This window comes from Passer montanus, unplaced genomic scaffold (assembly GCF_014805655.1).
Source record: "Passer montanus isolate IOZ18808 unplaced genomic scaffold, ASM1480565v1 scaffold3, whole genome shotgun sequence".
Taxonomy (NCBI): domain Eukaryota; kingdom Metazoa; phylum Chordata; class Aves; order Passeriformes; family Passeridae; genus Passer; species Passer montanus.
In genome coordinates this window covers 21404841-21424424 of record NW_024367707.1, presented here as the reverse complement: position 1 = coordinate 21424424, position 19584 = coordinate 21404841, and the positions used below count along the sequence as shown (strand labels likewise).

General features: G+C 40.5%; 1 protein-coding gene across 1 annotated transcript in view; it reads right to left on the bottom strand.

The window, feature by feature from the left end:
* CRACDL (CRACD like) overlaps window positions 1-19545 on the bottom strand; it is a 62650-nt gene extending 43105 nt beyond the window's left edge. The window contains exon 1 of the mRNA XM_039714541.1: window positions 19395-19545. The gene's annotated coding sequence lies outside the window, so the exon portion shown is untranslated. The remainder of the gene's footprint in view (window positions 1-19394) is intronic.
* Window positions 19546-19584: the final 39 nt, after the last annotated feature.

Sequence of the window (19584 nt, the reverse complement as noted above, 5' to 3'; positions counted from 1 at the left end):
GGTAGAAACAAAGCAATGCTTTAATGGAAGGGAAAGGCAAGCATCTTTGCAGAACACTCAGCTGTGCATTGGCACACCTAATACTCACTCCTAATTCATGCCGTGTATCCCCAAAAAAGCTCTCCTTTCACTGTAGCCAGGCTCAGTGGCCTGATAAATCTGTGTTCAGCACAGGCCTGAGGTCAGGAAGCAGTCTCTCAGCTATGCTTCAGATCTCTCCCTCCCCAAAAATGTCTCTCTTTATCGAAGGAATCAGTCTATCCCTGCAGCAAATACAACTGCCCAAAACTAGATTAGTATTATGGTGCTTCAAGTACCTTCCTGAACAGGAGCCAAAGCTCATCATATTGATAGGAAAATTATAGTTCTTTCATTCATTTCCCTTTCTCATTTTATTGCAGAAACCGGAAGAGGTCAGAGTTAAGTCCTATCCCATAAGCACTTAAATTTCCAGACATAATAGTTACGAATGCCACAGTCTGAATTCAGCAGGGTTAAATTAATCCATGTTTTAAATAGACTCAAAATATAAAAATCCCTGTAGATAACCAATAGACATTTGGAGGAAACATACTGAAAATTTAATATATTAAATATATATTCACCTGCTGCTAAAGAAAAACTGATCATGTAACAACACAGCACAAATCACAGCTCTGTGCAATGCATCTGATTTTTAAGCAGTGCAGATACTCTGAAACAATCTTCTGATGAAAGGCATCTTACAGATACCATCACCAGCAGGCAAAACAGTGCAGAGAATCTACTCATAGAAATATTTGTGTTTTAGATAGCTCTAGACTATTTTTTTTACTACAGATTCAGCTTTTGCAAACCAAGTGAAGTGCATGGCACTTCAGTGCATCTTTTCCTACAGATTCTTCCAAAAGGTCCAAATGTTTAGCCATGCAACAAGCTGCATTAAATAGCAGATATTAGAGAAAATACAGAAAGCTTGGCAAGATGAAAGGTTGGCAAATATAAACATTTACTAGTGAGGCCCTTAATAAAGGCAAAGGGAAATAAAAAGACACAAGCATAGTAGATTTGAGAAGAAATGGAGAACTGCTGAGCCCAACAGAGAGAGGAAGAAGGAAATAATTTCAGGATTCATGTAAAAATTAGAAAAAAGACAGAGATGGAAACAATGCTGTTGGAAATGCTGATTCCATGAAAAGAACAAACTGAACACCTCTCCACTTTTTTAACATTTCCTCCAGTCATGTCTCAAACAGCAACAACAGGTAAGTAGTAAAACGGATTTAAGTGGGGTAGAGAAAATTCAGTCCATAGTGTTAAAAATAACCTGTCACATCTTCCTATTGTCTAAATTGGCATAACTCCACCAGCTTCATTTTATGCCAGCTTAAGATTTGGTCAAATGCAATAAGAGGAAGGTAGCAGTTCCTCTTACATGTTTAACTTTGCCTGCAGGCAGGCTTCAGCAAATGGTGTGTCTATTCCAGAGGAACATATTTAATGTAGGATCTAATCTTCCTGATGAATACAGAAGGATGCCAAAGTGTCAAACTTGTCAAACACACCTTGCAACAAAACACACTGTTAAAAATTCACCTTACTTGGCTATATACTTGTAAAGCCATGTAAGATAGCTCCCAATTGCCTGACTTTAACCACTGAAAGTCAAACATAGCTGTCCAAATCCCTCTGCAAAGGTGTAGTATTACAGTAATTGAGATGGTCCCTAATCTGCTCACATCTCCGCTCCCATCAGGGACACAGTGCCGAGGAGTCTCCGGGTTGCTCAGCCGCAGAAGGAGCTGTGTGAAGCACTGATTCACGCTGATGAATTGTAACCAAGCAACACTGCCAGCATCTCTCCAGCCCATTGTTCGACTGAGCCAGGGAGAATAGCAACAGAACAGCACTGAAAAAACCTGCCAAACTCCAACTTCAATTAAAGGATACCGTCCCTCTAACGCTCAGCATAGTAAATTCTTTAACCAAAATTTAACAGAAATAAACTGTTACTTCCCTCTCAGCAAAGATAATGATGTGCCTGAAGGCAGCAAATTAATTTCTGTGTGCCCAGGACCTCTCGTAAACCTTCTTTACAAAAGCAAGAGTTGAAATTTATTTGACACAAGAAAATGCAGTGCAATGAATTATTCATCTGAGCAGAGGGACAGAAATACTGCCTTTTTGTTAGACTGGCTATTAGACACTGAGGGAACTAAAGAAAACTTTCTCAGATACAACAACTAATCAGTAACAACACAGATGAAACGGAAAGAAAATAGATATTTGAAAATTTTGTTCTGTGAGACTTGGCAACTTTTTCCCATGTAAATGTCCAAAAACAACAGTTAATGCACAAAATACTGCTACTACATCATCATTCATGTGAACCTTATTGTCAACAGAGGCATTAAAAACTTATGTTACAATACTGAAATATTTTCCTTTTATTGCAGCTAAGTGGTGGGATTATTTGTTCTGTTTAATGCCACAGGCCTGGATATCAAGAACAAAATTCACTGCACAATTATCCACTGTTGCCCTTCATGAAAATAAGATGACACAGTCTGCTAACAAAACTGTTGGTTACTAGATGTTTTTGCAATGTTCAACAGTATCCCCATTCTACCAGAAAAAGAAAAAATTATGTATAAATTAAGAATATGATACCGAATTGACTTATTTTTATAACACAAAAGACAGGCTAGCAGCTGTAGGCATTTCTCAGAGCATAAAAACCAAACGCACTGACCTGTAAAACAGAAATAGTAATAACATCTGCTAGACTTCTGAGCTCTGAAATCACATTCCCTGAGAGCAAGTGTCCAAAATAAAGGCTGGGCACTTATGTAAGATACCAATTCCCTTTTCAATGGACAATGTTTCTCTTTTGAAATTTTACGTAAAAGCCTAAGTGCAAAGCCACACATATTTTTCTTCTCCAGGAATTAATGTAGCAGGGCAAAGTAACAAAATGCCATGGCATTGGCATAAAAATAGATTTATCAATGTCTTTCAGAATTTGTGATATCATAGAATCATAGAATGATTTGGGTTGGAAGGGACTCTAAAGATCATCTAGTTCCAAGCCCCCTGCCATGGGCAGGGGCACCTTCCACTAGACCAGACTGCTCAAAGCCCCATCCGACCTGGCCTTGAACACCTCCAGGGATGGGGCATCCACAACTTACATTAGATCACCCTCTTTGCTTACTTTCATGCTTATCTTTCTAGTCTTTTTCTACAAACGTGGTTCCTAGGTGTGGTCTTTTCAATCCCATCATGGGGGATCAAGCAGCTCTGTTTTGTGTGGAGTATCACCAGGACCTCACACAGGCAGGGATGCTGCTGCTTAGGCTCTGCCTGCTTGATAGTTTAGGGTCCTTATAAGTCCTCAACACTGCCACAGGCTTTGATACTACACAGGACTCCTTATAGGCTCAAAGCCTGCTCTCCCATGGTATGAGTTCCCACCAACTTCCTCTAAATGTGAGCAGATATTTAAAGCAGAACTTGGTCTCATTATCTTCTTTCCCTTCATATGTTTGCCAGATGGCTTTATTTAATGTCTGTTCTCTGAATTGGCTCTTAGATCGATTTTTTTTCCCTTTACATTTGCCATCTGCTGGTTCAAACAGCTGAATGATACACTTCCTTTTCAATCTCATGGCATAAATTCATTCTTGCTGTCAACTTGGCATCCAAAATAGTATGGCAGGCAGACTGGCAGGTCTGGGTAAGGCCTTGCTCCACCAAGAGGAATTTTCTCCTTGTCCCTTTGAGAGCCATTAGCATAGGAGCAAAGTTTCTAAGAGGGGACAAAGTACAAAGCCAGAGTGAAAGACAGGTACCAAGAAGAACTGTGAACCGTGTTCAATGATGGAAAGTGGTCAGCGTTGCAGTTATTTCAACACAGGATTTGCAGCCCCAGCATCTGGCAGTGCATGTTCTTGTACAAAGACATCAAGCTGTGCAGCAGTTAGGTGCAGAGAATTGCATGTGGACTTCCAAAAGAAACAAATGCTGTGTGGGAAAAAACTTGACTTGAAACCTTAAAATAATTTTCCAGAGTCTTCAGCTCTGCTCTTTTCAGTGAAAATGTATGAGGACTTTTGTGAAATAACTGATGTGGATATGGGACCATGCCTGCACCCTGCAGGGTGCCCAGCCTGGGCTGCACTACAGGGGCAGTGCCAGAACAATGGCTTGCAAAACTGCAATAGCAGCTGGCTGGGAAGGGTGTCAGGAGGAGGACTGAAGCTGCATAAGAGGAGGAGAAAGGGAAAGGTGCCAAAAAGTCTTGTTATGACCCCACCTAAATGCCTAACAGCAAGGTATTACAGAGTTGCCTGAATGTGCATGTTTTACTCGTCTTTTTGCATTAAACTCAGAATATTTTAGAGACTATTCTGTCTCCAGTGTTTGCACAGTTCCAAGCACAATAGCTTCTTGTGCTAGTTGAGTCCTTTGAATACTGTAAGAATACAATTAAATAATAAGAGCAGTAAAAACCTTGATGCTATTCATACTTGAGAAGATCTCACATGGCTCTGGAAAAATCACAGCCACAGCAACACTCTTAACAAACACATTTGCTAATCTTCTCATTACTATTGTGGCTTTCTTTTATAGGTAAAGACACAAAAAATGTCATGAAAAAATATTAACTGTATTTCATATCTTAATGCCACAAAAGACCAACAGCTTATCCAAACAGTGTAAGCGAACAAAAGCTTGAGAACTCCTACTTCAATGCTTCTGTGTATATTTAAATTTGAAAATACACTTGTCTTTTTCTGTTTCCCCTGTGGTTTTGATGGCTCAGCTGCCATCCAGCAGCCTGTCTACTCTCCACTTTCTCCATGCATTACATGGTCAAGTAAGTGGGAACAGTGTGATGTTTGCAGTGTCTTTATCTCTTAATATTTAGATAAATGCTGATACTACAGAGCTGGTCCTAATTTTCCAGAGCTTCCTACCTGAGTTATGAAGGTAATAAACCTAACCTGGTTGTTCAGTGCCTTTGGTCTCAGCAGCTCTGATCCAATGTCCATTGAAGCCTAAAGAAAGATTCCTTAATTAGCCAGTTAGTGTCAAATCAAGCACAATTAAGCTCGAGTGCCACTGAAGAATAAGATGTATAAATTCTTTTGCAACGCAAATTCCTTTGCTGCTGAACTGTATGGAATTGACCCACCTGCTCCAGCTCTCCATGTAACCTCATACTTCATACACCACCCAATGTTCAAGGGAGGGATGCTGAGAAACAGATTTCTTGAAATTCCCAAGCTGCTGTATATGCTTCACATTGGTGGTTCACAATCAGATTTCTGGTTGTCACCATCATGAATGGAAGGATAAAAATTCAGTGACAAGTTATGAAATATTGCATCTGCTCAAAAAGGTAGAAAGACCAGCCAAAACCAATGTGTCAAAGAAATGTGTAAAACAGCTCCAGATTTAGCCAGATCCAGCACAAGCCAGGCCTATATTTGAAAGCTGCACTGGTGCAGATGTTAGTAGGTGTATGAATAAAGGATAGGAAGACTGTACCACCAGTTTACATATCCATGGTAACTAAGAGAGGATCTCCTGAGAAAAGGAGCTGTGAGATGGGGAACAAAGAATTCTTTTCCCCTTTGAGGGCTAAAAGCTCACACCATCTAGTGATATTATTTAGGCTGGGGACATGTCCACCTCCGCATTATAAGAGCAACAAGGGCAAGAGAGTAGCATGGCATCTTCAGTCCTCAGAGGGCTTGTCTAGCCTGCACTGCAGCCCATGTCTCTGCACGTTCACAGGTCTTGTTCCATCTAGGCTGAAGCTGACGCAAACACACCCAGTGGCCATTCAAACAACCCATTATAATATACATAATCCAGTACAGTACCCAATACATACATTGGCTGGTTGGGATGTGAAGACTACAGAAAGAAACAATGGCCTTCTATGCAGATCTCAGTATACACTATTTAGGCACCAATCATAGAACCATTCAGGCTGGAAAACATCTTAGAGGTCATCAAGTCCAACTGCTAATCTAGCACTGCCAAGTACCAGTGTAGCTCATTTCCCTCTGTGTGTATGATTACACTCTGAATACATTTATGATGACACAACTGCATCAGCTCTAGGCTGGGTTTTACAATTCTTACTGTTTCATGACTAGTCATAAAAATTCTATTTCTAGCGAAGGACAATGTCCAGAGGAACTATACGCAATTTCATAAGAATTAAAAAGCCAAAACTCCTCAGCAACACAGAGTGATACCAGTGTCCTCACACATGTACCATGATTCAAATGATTTGCAATTTCATAAGAATTGAAAAGCCAAAACTCCATGCAACACAGAGTGATACCAGTGTCCTCACACATGTACCGTGATTCAAATGATTCAAAGGGCAACCACTTGAGTTCCCAACTGCTCTGTGTTCGTCAAACAACACTCACAGAACTGCCATCTATCTCCATTTCCTTACAGCCATAATTGGAGCAGGAGGGCAGTACTACCACCAGCACTGAGCTGAGCCCACCTGGGCTGGATTCTGGGTGCCTGCATGCAGAGCTGCCAGGCAGAAATCAGACAGATGAGAAAAAATAGGCACCCTTTTCCATGCTGCTGTTCATAACCTCTGAAGCAAAAGGATGAAAAAATTCTACAAATACAGTTTCTTTTAATAATCTCCTTTTCTTATTCTTCTGCCCCTGCTACAATTTTTAGTTTTAGATATGTGAGTCCAATTCTCCAGCTTATTTCATGTCCAGGTTTTTCTTGGGTTTTACTAGAGGCAAGAAAGACTGATATCAAAAAGAAAGGGGAAATAGAAAGAAAATTGAAGAAAACAAAGCCCTTACATACCCAGAAAGTCATCTGAACATCCAAACAGAAGCAGAAAAGTTCCTTCTTCTTTTTAAATATATCTTCTGTTTCCAAGCTATACTAACTACATGGTATGTTTTTAAATAATCTGTTTTAAAATATGTTGGGTGTGATCTAGTTACTAAATATTGTATTTGATTTGATAATTACACAGCAGAGCAAACTACTTTCCTAATCTAGAATAAGATGTAAAATTCTACAATGCCTTTAAGAAAATGGGACTTAAGTATCTTTTATTTCTTCCAATGACATGTAAGCCTGGAAAAAAGTAATTTTCTAGTTTAGTTTGTTTTTAATTCTAAATTCTTAGAATTGACAGTTGCATGTAAACAATTTACATCTTCATTTTTACAGCTACATGAAATCAACATTGATTTATGCAGCACACAATGTCTTTATTTCTTGATTAACTTCCCTTCAGGTTTTCACTGTAAGCCAGTTATATTTTATTAGAGATAACAGTAATGCTTGTATTAATTTCCTTCATTATATTCAGTCACTCACAACTCTGGCAGGTGGTGAGGGGACAAAAGGATGAATAACTTGTGATGGTGTAATTGGAGTCCACCCCACAAACAAGAGGCAGGTTACAGCTCTACAGTGAACTTTGGTTCTGACACACTCAGCCTTGTGCTTTGACTCAGCAAAGTAAATAATGCTCTTTACAAGCAGTCTGCACAAAATCGCCAGGGCGTTCTAGTGTAATAAACAGCATCTTATCAGGCATTACACATCCAATATAATTAATTAAGCCATTTAAAAACTGAAGTGGTGTCACCCTGTATGTGGCAATCTCCTGTTCCTAAGCAAAGTGGCTGAGTAATAAGAAACATCACATAGACTAGCTAAGAGTTGAAGATCATTTTGATAACAGACCTTCTCATGTAAGTAGATCATTTGCATGCTCCTATCACAGTAGCACTCTTACCTTCACTAGCAAATGGCTTTTGCTTCCTTACCCTAACCTTTTAAAGCAGATATTGTCTCCAGATCACTACAATCTGTACAGACTGTTGTGGAGTAAAAAGTTTTAATAACATCACAGTAGGCCCTTGCACTCAGCTAGTACAAGCACTCAGCTTCAGTGTAATTCCATCAGCCAAATAAACAGTTAGGATGATGCTCAGTGCTATCGTAAATTCCAGCCACATTCCATACTGAAGAGTGGACTGAGAAAACAAAATGGTGTAATCACTTATAAATACAATGAATAAAACTAGATTGGTCAATTTTATTTTGCCCTATGCTTCAGAAATAGAGGCTATTAAAATAACAACTAGTCAGATACAAAAAGCTAGGAGGAAATGAGACTTTATATTATGGAAATACAGCTGACAAATGCAGTGCTGTGTAGGAGCAGATGTAGTTGAAAAAACAATGAAATACTTTTCAGCAGAATTTGCAAGTTTGTTTTGTGGAGGTGGAACCAAGAAGTCCTTGCTAGAGATTCCCACACCATCATCCACAGATCCAAAGTACCTGGGAGAGATGTACCTATCTGCACACACAGTCCTCTTATCTCGTTGTGACTGAGCTACAGCTTGTGACTTCCATTCAGAATAAGACAGCAAAGCAGCTGAGCTGGTTACTAAACCAGAATGCTGAAGCAATGTAAGTAAAAACTACAGCATCTGATTTTAGTCTAATTGTCAGTATTTTGCTTTGACTAGAAACTTGCTACACCAGACTCATTGCAAGAGCTGAAGAGAGTGTTTCAAGAAAACTTGTGTTTTCTTACTGTGCTCTCTGCTCACAGAATCATTTCATATCAGACTCACAGGATTGGCTATTGCTAAGAACATCCTCTCACTGTGAGAAAGGTCATGGAAACAACCTCTTTACTCTAGAGCAGACAGCACTTTTCTTAAAGCACTCCATCAGAGTCCAAATAAAAACATTCATATGCTTGTGCTAACAGTGTTGAGTTACACAAGTATTGGTAACCAGTTTAAAGAGCATAATTTTGTCAAAACAGCAGGCCAGCTACTATTATCCTTCTATATAGTCCAGACTCAATGCAAATGTCAGAGGAGTCAGACTGTTTACTCAGCTCAGGTATTTCTGCAATAGACTAACCTTCAGTGTCATAAAACTTTGCCTGTTCAAGGGTTGAAGCCCACTTGGGGACCCTGGATTATCAGATATGCAGTGGTATATTATTACAAACCCATGATTTCAACTTGCTTCTAGAAAAGAAATACACTTCTTTTCCTCCTATCATCTTCCGCTGTTATATTTCAAGTTAATAACCCCTTGTTGCGACTGGTTTAAGCATTACTGAAACAATTCAAAGCAAGAGTAAAATGCAACAGAGCTTCCTTATCCAAAGACATAATGAAAGCAACAGAACCATCATCTATAGATGCATGGCAAGTCCAAAGGAGCAACTGATGTTGTGGGGCAGAGAGGTGTTCCTTGAGATTGCTATCACAAATGCAGCTATTTGTATGGCAGAGATGTTTCTGTGCAACAGAAGAAAGCAAGGAAGGAGAAACTGCAGGAAAAACAGTAGTAAAGTCTGCAGAAAGTCCAAGGGAAAGCAAGAATAGTTATTGAAAAAAAAAATCTTAAAAAGGGCTAATGATAGAGCACCACCTCACTGGTGGCAGAACAAAGTAGGGAGTGATGCTCAGAGAAGCCTCCCTCCTCTTCAATGAATTCTACTTCATCCATGGAATCAAGGTTTGTTTGGGGTTTTGTTTTTAATTACCAGGATTAGATCTGGCTTCATCATCAGATTAGCTAAACATTAGCTAAAAGCCTGGTTTTGACCTAAGTTTTGACAGCCTCATGTCTCAAGTGAATCCAGGAACACAAGCCACTTCTGACCTTGCAGCAGATCCTCATACTCTCTTGCCCACATATGCCTTTTCATACACGCTACACTGTGATCACAAATGCCCATGCAAAAGTGGAAGCACAGCAGATCGACTTTCAGGTGGCCTTTGTTTATTTCTTTCACAGCTGTGGAAAGAATTAACATGGGCACACCTGCCAAAAGAAGCAAGAGAGCCTGTTCTTCAGCCACAGACAGGACAACAGCTCTGTGCCCCCATCAAACCATGGGACCCCATGCTCACAGGCTCCCTTCTCCTGTGCTCCTGTCCACCCTTCCCAGGAGCCATAGTGCTCCTCACTGTACTCTGCACCCAGCTTACCAGACATGTTCCCTTCGCACTATCACGGCACCCAACACGACGCTCCTCCAGACACATTTGCAGGCACCTCAGAAATTTTGTGCAGCACATAGAAGAAGCTGATTTCCTGAAGTCCTTTCAGCTTCTCTGCTGGCTGCACTATGTGCCATAGTTTCTCAAAACTAATCTGCTGTTTCAGAGAAACACGAAACTTATGAGAACATGTCAATTCATTCACAATATATGCTCCTCTACAAATATGTAACACAGATTGGAACTGACATTCAAGATGACCCACACCCTATATAAGCCTCACAAAAACTGCCTAGTGATTCACTTTTCCAGCTTGGCAAACTAAGCCTCCATACTCAGTGTCAAACTAAAACATTTGTTAAAATAATTCTTGGCTTCCTTCCACTCCAAACAAATTCATAAGACAGATATCTCAAGTCATTTTTGACTAAAGCAAGCAGAAGTAAGAAGGTACAAAAGTAGAAATGTAGGAGCCTTCATTAATTAGAAGATGACTTTTCTTTGGTACACCTTTCTCTTCCACATAAGGATAATGGAAGGTTTTGGCTATTTTTGAGGTCACTGTCTCCAATTAAGAGAAATGCATGAGCTTTAAACAAATCAGACAACCGTGGAACAATTTTAATCCCTGAATGAATAAATCCCTTGGGGGACGTGGCTGCAGAGAAATCAATGGGCAATTCTATTAAGCCTTAACAGCAAATAAGGCACAATCTGGCTTCTACAATGAACCTCAAAGCCACAGATCCTGTCATAAGAATTTATCACATTTGTGTGATCAGTCATCAGTGTACAGAGTTTGATTATACCCAGAATATCTTCTGCTTACAGCAGCTGTTGGAACAGTGTTGTACTAGACCATCTTTGAGTTAGGGGCTATAACCTTATGGCAAAAGAAGAGACAGAAATAAGTGTTAGGTGGGTGAACATTCATTTGTTCCAGTGAACTCCTACTCTTGTCGGCACCCTGCTGCCCACTGACCTTACCTCCATCCCTGAAGTGTAAAGAGAAGTGTGAGCTGTGCCTGTGAGAAAATTGGCATTTGCTCCCACAGCCTTTCACAGCAACACATAAATGACCTCCTTTGCCCTACAGACTGGAAGTGCTCTCTCTAGCTGTGGGATCAAATACAAATCATTCAACCATGCTATAAAAAGTCCACAGACTAGCACAGAAAATAGAACTGTGCTTAAAAAAATCATCAAAACAGAAGACGGAATTTTCCCTCCCCTTCAATATACCTAAATGCTCACCTACTGACACCTGCCAGGTAAGGACAAAACCACTTTGCTTGATGTGCTTGATGCAGCCTAGGCCATATCCAGGAGCCTCTGCCTCGGGCTGCATCTGCTCTTGTAAGTGAAACACTTTTAGGACTGCTCTGCGGCACTGGAGACAATGCTTGCAACCAGACTGCTAAACTCTCATGATCTTCAAAAGAGGTTGACTACATCCACTCCACTTGTTGCAAACCATCACCAGCCTATCCAACCACAAGTGTGTCTAGGGCTGTTCCAACAACCCAAGATCAATGACAGCCTGACCCAGGAACATTTCCTGCACTGTTCAGTAATTTAGATGCATCTTCCCTATCCACCTACCCAAACTGTTCAGATCTGTAGCATGTCCAAGGTACCTGACTACTGCCTTCCTTGCTCACAGAATTTCCTTTCCTTTAAATCAAGGTATGTGAACAAGGAAAGAGGGTGAAAATGACACACAGCTACTACCCAGACACATCTGTATACCAGAGACATGGCACACCCAGTGCTCACAAGTTCAGAAGTACTCCACACGAGCACCCACTCTTCAGACAAATAGTTATTGAGGGTCAAGCTTTCACAGCCATTAAATATAGAAAGAAATAAAGGAGTAATAGCACAGGCAAGTGTTTTCCTCCCTCTGCTGGGTAAAAAAAAATAACACCTGCATATTTCAGCTTTGCAACCTTGCTTCATGTCTATCTCTGAGCGAACAAATTGAAGTCCTGTGGGAGCTGCTCAGGTAAATTTCAACACTACCTGGTAGTGTGAGACACAAGACAGGCAGAAATAGTTAAATTGTTTAATTCACACTGGTTTGTCATTTGGTCAAAGAGGTTTTGTAGACATAATCAAAAAAAGGGAACCTTAAGTCATTAGAAAGAACAAATAATTTTCACAGTGACACTTGACTTTTTCCCCCAGCATCCTTTCACTGATGCAAGTTACCCAGAACTCTGTAATCTGCACAATCAGTTTAAAACACTGACATACATCTAGCACCTCACTTTAAAAAAATAAACCAATAAAGAAGCATAGCACTCTTCACCTGTTGGTTCAGTAGCAATTAAACAAACTGAGTTTACAGTCTGCACCATACTTCATCTCACAATAAGATTTGAAAAAGAGCTAGCTACAAGATTAAATAAAAACAAATCTATACTTGTGCTCCCATGATTTTGTATCAAATAACTGTTGAGAGAAGTACATATTTAATTGAATATTTGAGATCAGTAACCTCTATAGTATCTTAAAAAGCAGGCTGCTGAGGAACAAGAAACCCATGGACCAGATACAGCCTATGACTTCACTTGATAATTTTGGACTGAGTGATTCGAGGGGAATGCATTAGGACAAGAAAGAAAGAGAATCTGTGCCCTGCCAAATGGGTCTGACAGTTCTCCCTGGGTTGCAGGGGTAAAAATTCTCATTTCTCCTATAAACCAATACTAGGAGAAAATTATAGCACACATTGGCACAAGAAAATGCTCCTCATTAACAGTTCCTATAAACCTTAATGGTAAGTAAGAAGGACAAAAGTAAAAGATGTTGTCCTCCTTATTTTAACAGATTTCTTTTTCAGAGTTAACTTAGAAGTATTCACATTTGGAAGCTAAATCTAAAATACCTGAAATGGGCTCTATTTTCATAAATTGTTGAGTACTCCTCTCCATAAAAAAAATCAACCTTTAGTTCATCCACCTTCAATGTCTCAAAGACATTAGCCACCTAGGAAAATTCAGGACACTTCACTGAAATACACTAACTTGTTTTTCTTCAAATATTCCTTTTTAAAATCCTGAGACAACAGTCCTAATGAGAATAGCATTTTCTTCTTCTTGCTTGGATTATCTGCCAGTGTAGCAAAATTCAGCTACCACTAATAGCTTGAATGCAAGATATGGAGACGGATCTCTGCAAGTCTGCATATTCATTCATGTTTACAAAAAATGACATCACACAGATTAAGAAACTGATTGGCATATTTTAACTGTTTGCTTAAATGATGATAAACTCCAGGTTCTCATCTCTTTTTGTTTCACACTGTCTTATATGTTCATGACATGCTGTTAAAGAAACTAAGGGCTGATTTCTCTTTGAATAATGACATTAAATAAACTCTATTTTATTATGATGCTGCCACCTATAGTCTTTCTGAACACCACACTACCGCTGCAGAGTTTTGATTTGTATTTAAATTTCTAAAAATTGCACCGTTGATCTTTTGCTAAAACTTTCAACATCACCCCACCCAGCAAGGAAAACATCAAATAAAATGTTTGAGGGGACATGCTTTTGTCATCCGTCACCTGTGATTTCCAGCCCACCAAGTAATCTCCTCAGTTTTGGATACTCTGATGTTTCCTGATTAAGAGACTGCTTTCAGAAGGTCTGAGAAGAACAGGTGACTCTGAGGTGAATATCTACTAAACCAGCATGAATGGTTCCTTTCAAACACCAGAGCGCACGCCTGAACACACTACACAATCAGCCTACAGTGCAGAAGACATGATGGAAACCAGATCTGAAGTTTCTCTGAGGCCTAAAGGAGAACTCTCCCCAGATACTCCCATATATACTTCATTCATGCTCTACTTCTGTACTCTGATTGGGACACTAAGCAGAGACATTCATTCCCTTCCTCTCCTGATGCTTTTCTGTACTATGGTTTTCTGAAGCTAATATCATTAAATAAAAATCAGACCTCAAATACACCAGACATACATGCCTTCCACTGCAGAGCAACACACAAAGTGCTGTGGATCTGGAATCTCTCCATCCTGTAGTCCTAGCAGTCACGACCTAAGCCATAGGGACGTTTTGTACAGTGTTCCTACCTATGAAACTGTCAGTCTGTGATGATGTGCTAAACACTACTCCAACTCAAAAGCTGCAGAAATTAGCAATTTGTTCTTCTTCTCGGAATGGAATTAGAAGGAAATAGAAGGACATATGTCTGTCCCTCCTTAACCTCCAATTTGTCCAAGTACCTATGGAAACTCTTGTCTGTTTCCATGGTCAGCTGATGCAACTCCTGCATCTGCCCAACCCCCAGTACCTTGAAAAAACCTTAGTGATACTGATTCCAGTATTAAGGAAAGAATGCCATAACCGTGAGATTAAAAGAGCTACTAAGTTTGATGGCATACAGTGCCCTGAGTCCTTTAAGTTCCACATTATATTGTATTTATAGCGTCTTTGTTCAGTTCTAGAATATTTTCCATTTTAGGAAGGAAAGAAATCTACTCAAGAATCAAACAAACCCCATAATTCTAAAATACAGGCAGCTGATTGCATTGTATTAGACAATGAGTTAGAAGATGAAGATGAAGCAATTCCTTTGTTATATCCTAATCCTCTTTAAATAGCAGAATTGCCAAAGCTGTTGTGATAAAAGCAGAATGACATGGAGAATGAGAAGTATGTCATCTTCCCGTCTCACTCACCACTTTAAGATACAAAGAAGTAAAAATGCTACCTGTCTCCATTGCCCAGAACTTTTATGTGCTGCAGATAAAAACAACCAAACCAAAACACACTGAGTTTTTAGCTTTTCAGGGATGCAATATTAAACAATTTCATTAAATATAAATAGACTTTTTAAAAAATAAACTCCTTTTCTGTAAAAAAAAGATAAATAAGAAAAAGAAAAAAAAGCAGAGCTATTATGTATTTTTGTCCACAGAACAAACAAACTGTTTATGGGGACTGTATCTTAGCAGTGCAAGCTGAAGCACTTATAACAGTGTACTCTCGGGCGTGTCTCGCCTGTAAACTCAGACGTTATCTCTAAAATCATTTAGTGTTTCCATAAAATAAAAAGTTGTGCTGTCAAGTGCTGTCAAGAAATTTTCCTTGAAGGACTCTTTTCAAAGCTACTTCTGTCTTAACTTAGCAACAAACTTCAGCAGAGAACCAGCTGGCAGAGGACACCACTGAATGTATGTGCCAGCTTATACACATGCAGGTTTTCCACACTCCTGGAGCTGACTGCTGAAGCCTGCTCTGAAGCAGCTGGGAGCATGGAGAACCACGGGCCTGAGAATTCTGAGAAACAAAGTGCACTGGAAGAAATACCAAAGACATCAGCGTCCTGTTTTATCTCATTGTCTTTGAACATCAACAGGCTGGCTAAAAAACCATTTGCCCTAAGTAAATACTCTACACTTCACTAGACTCATTCAAGGTCATGAAGAGTCAATGGTGATAAACTGCCAAAAAGTCCCACTTCATCTTTTATACCTTTTTTGATGCATATTTCTCTGAGTCATTGATTTAATCTTCCTCTTGATTATTTCAAAATTTGTCATAATTTAAGGCATCACCAATGTCTACAGTGAAATTTGCTCTCAAGGTGCATTTCAAAAGTGCTGCACAAAAGCAGATACACCATCTGCTGTTTAAAGTGTTCCAAGACAATTTTCTGTTACATTCCTGCAACTACTGGATAAGCCACCACTGCCAAGAGGAATTCTGTTGACTCCCTTTGAGGCTGTATAGAATACAGACATCAGGAGCAATAGGACTTGCAAGAGTTATGAAAACAGCAAAATGGTACCCTTGAAATTAAGACAATGATTATTTAAGTTTGAGCTTCACTAGAAGTATCACTGCTGATAGTTATCACAGAAACATCTACTAATGCATTTACACTCTGCTCCCAGACTGCTGTCTGTATTTTCCCAGAGGCCAACAGACCCAGTTGCTTGGCTTTGAGCTGCCAAGACTTTTAGTTTTATCCTGTTATAACTCATCAAACAGATGTAGGCATTTTACACTCAGAATTCTACAACCCACTATGTGCACTCTTCATAGACACCAAAAAGCGGAGTACTCCAGAACTCCTGTACTGATTGCACTGTTTACTTCTATGTTTTATTTCAAAACTTTCCATTTTAAATGTATTTCAATGTGGCCAGACTCTTATATTGCACTGTTATAGTGCACTGTTTTATTCGCATCTACTTCCAAAAAGTTCATCAAATTTGATACTGTATCAGGAAGATCTTTCCATTAATGATTTTATGAGATGAGAGAGAATTAATGAGCCTGTCTTAGCTTAACCCTCTTCATGTGTAGTGTTGAAGGAGAGAGGCTGCAGTACACTGAGAAGGCACTGGGAAGGGATTTGTGCAAGAATTGACCAGTTCAAAAACAAACTGAGAGGACCCAAATAATTCTGAGGGAGTTCTGCTGACTTGAGGATGAGCAGCAATGCACAGAAATGCTTTGGTACAGATAAAACCATCTTCCTTAAGTGACAACATCCATGAATGGATGTTTCACTGCAGTAAAATGGGCAGGTAAATGGTCTCCTTTCCTGACCTTTTTGCAGAGACTCTTACTTTAATAATACAGAACCATAAATCTTGCAGCAAGAGAAGACTGTATATTTAATACCTTGGATAAATTGCATTTTATGACTGAACTTCCATCTCTCTTGTGATTGTTAACTCTCTTCCACTATATGCACAGCTGAGAAATGAAGCAGCTTTTTCTAAGAGCATCTTACAATCCTGACACGTACAGCTTTCATGCCATTGCCTTCCAACAAAGAATTTGGAACTTCCATGTTCAAGTGGATGTCCTGTAATATTTTGGACTTCAACAAACTAGCCATAATCATTTCATCAGCACCTACAGTTGCAGAAAGGCACTTCTAGGCTTCTGTAACAAAAAGATAAAGAAACTGTGCATTGCTGGGTACATTTAATGGGCCAGTGCCTGAGCTTGCTGTTATGAAGCAAGACTGCAGAGAAGAAGAGATCTGATGGATTCCAGCAGTGCAGGGCACTGGACAAGAGATCTGTGACACTAGTAACAACAGACTGCACAGTCACCTTCACTTTCTGCACAGTGAGTGCTCTGCAGGTCCCTACCTGCAGTGTGTGTTGGTTATACTCTCCAGTCAAAGACCAGTTGTGCTGGTCTGAAATCGAGAGTGGAACAGATAGGCTGTGAGGCAATGACCATTTATTAAACCTTCACACAAAACAGGGACAACTTGTCTATGTATCAATAGACATTTATGATTTCACTTTTGTCCTGGTGAATCTGAAATGTGGCTTTGCTACTGCCATAAATATTGCCTGAGACATTTCCATAATTCAGTTCTATTTGCAGTTCCTCAGTAACACTCCAATGCCGGTCCTTGTTATTTAGGAGTTTTTTTCCTCCTTTTTGCCACTCTTTTTTCATGACTATAAACTCTGAGGCTACCAGCCAAGTGCTGTACAGCTGTTAATGTCCTGCACAACAGAGAGGAGAGCAGAGGCTGTCAGCACCACCACAGGCTGAGAGGGAGCAGAACCCTTTCCTCTGCAGAGCTCAATGGCAGGCAGCACACACTCGTATTCCCATCCACTGCCTTAGAAGCAACACTGCCAGGCTAGCTGGTTTTTTTCCAAGAGAAGAATTAGACCCTATACACCCAGAAGCACATGCTAAATAAAACATTTTTTAATTAAAAACACAGCAGAATTTAAGTTCACAAGGTCTCTGTGAAAGCAAAGAAACATGACCTTCTAGTTTCTCTAAACTCTGACGTCCGTACATAGACAAACTAATTACCCATCACTATAAACAACCACAGACAGTTCCTGCCTCCTCACTGGATAAGCCTAAATGCACCTGCTCCCTTTCCTTTAATGATAAGCCAACTCCTACCCTGAAAACGCCTTCTTTCAATGATTAAAGAGCTACAAGGCAAGTGCCAGTAATAAAGTTACATTTTTTTTCCTTCTGTAATCTAATCTTTGCCCTGTAGAAACTGCTGATGAGAGCTCAGTTCCACTTAAAATTTACATAAAAACAATCCATATCATGTTGCATGGAAAAGGACTGTTGCCCCAGTGTTTATTGGCATGGTGATACAAAGACTGAGAAATTAGTCTGATGCAAAAAATGATGTACAGCTTTGTATCAGCACCAAACAGGCTTTCATGCATAGTTGCTATTTTTGGAAGATAATGATCTGTGAGTGGTAAAGCAAATGAACTTCTTAATGATGACAAATACAGGAGAATGTACAGTACTGAGTAGAGAACATGATGTCCAACCAAAGAAAGATTTATGGGAGATAGTTACGGTACCTAAGATATATAATGGCAAAATAAGAGAACAGGAAAAGCTTCTGGAAGATCTTGTGTGTCTACCTGGAATAACAATTTACTTCCAGACAAAGGATGGAATGTACAGTCCACTGCATGCTTCTAGCTGATACTAACATTGCTTTGGTATATTTATATGCATATAAAGCGTAAGACATGCATTACTTTATCCAATTTAAATACAATTTTAGAAGCTATAGTGAAAAAATTGCGGTTTTAACTAGTGTGAAAATATGCAAACGATTAGTTTTTATATTGTTGGGATGTTCCTATAAAGTTCTCTCTATATATCGGGTGGTTTTCAGCTACTTGTATGGAAAAACTGGCAAGGTGATGTTCTCACAACTAAAATTTCATTGTGCTCTTAAAAGGTTTTGAATTGAAGAGATTCCTATACAGTAACCTAAGATACAACAGTGGCAAATAAAATTCAATGCACTAAATATAGTATGGATAGTAAAATTTGTCAACAGAAGCTAGCATAATAATGAAAACAATGCATTTGTGCTATTTCAGGTCTCACGTCTGAAAATATATTAAAGAGGAAAAAGTCACACAATTTATGGCTAACTTCAGGGTAGAGGATCAGTCAGCATTTTGAGAGACAGCTGAGGAATGGGAGAGGAAAGCCACAGCCTTTCAGGGTGAGAAAACACTGCCTGCTGAGCTGGGCCTTCCAGCGGGGAGCCGGGCTGGTGGAGCACGAGCCCGTTCACCTCCATCCAACTCACACCTTCGAGAAACCCGGCCCGCCGGCCGCCACGGAGCCGCTTGTGTACGCGGAAACCGGCGTCCCGCAGGTACGCGTGGCCTCCACATGAAACCTGCTCTGCTCCAGGTTAAGCGTCTCCCGCGCTGTGCTGGCAGACGAACAGCCTGCGGACAGGGCGCGGGGAAGGCAGCGAAGCCCTGCCCGCCGCCCGGCCTGCCCCGACGGCAGCGCTTGGCCCGAGGGAGCGGCTGAGGGCAGCTCCCGCTGTGCCTCACTCACCTGCAGCCCGTGCGTGCCGGCGCGGCCCTCGGCGGCGCGGGGCGGCTGCACAGCGGTGCCGGCGGCGGGCAGCGGCGGAGTCGGGCGGCGCGGACCCATCCGAGCCGGGGAGCTGCCGGGAGCTGCCCGCGGGCCTGCCCGCTCCTCCCCGGGCCCCGCTACCTGCGCCCAGGTCCCGCCCGCGGCCGCG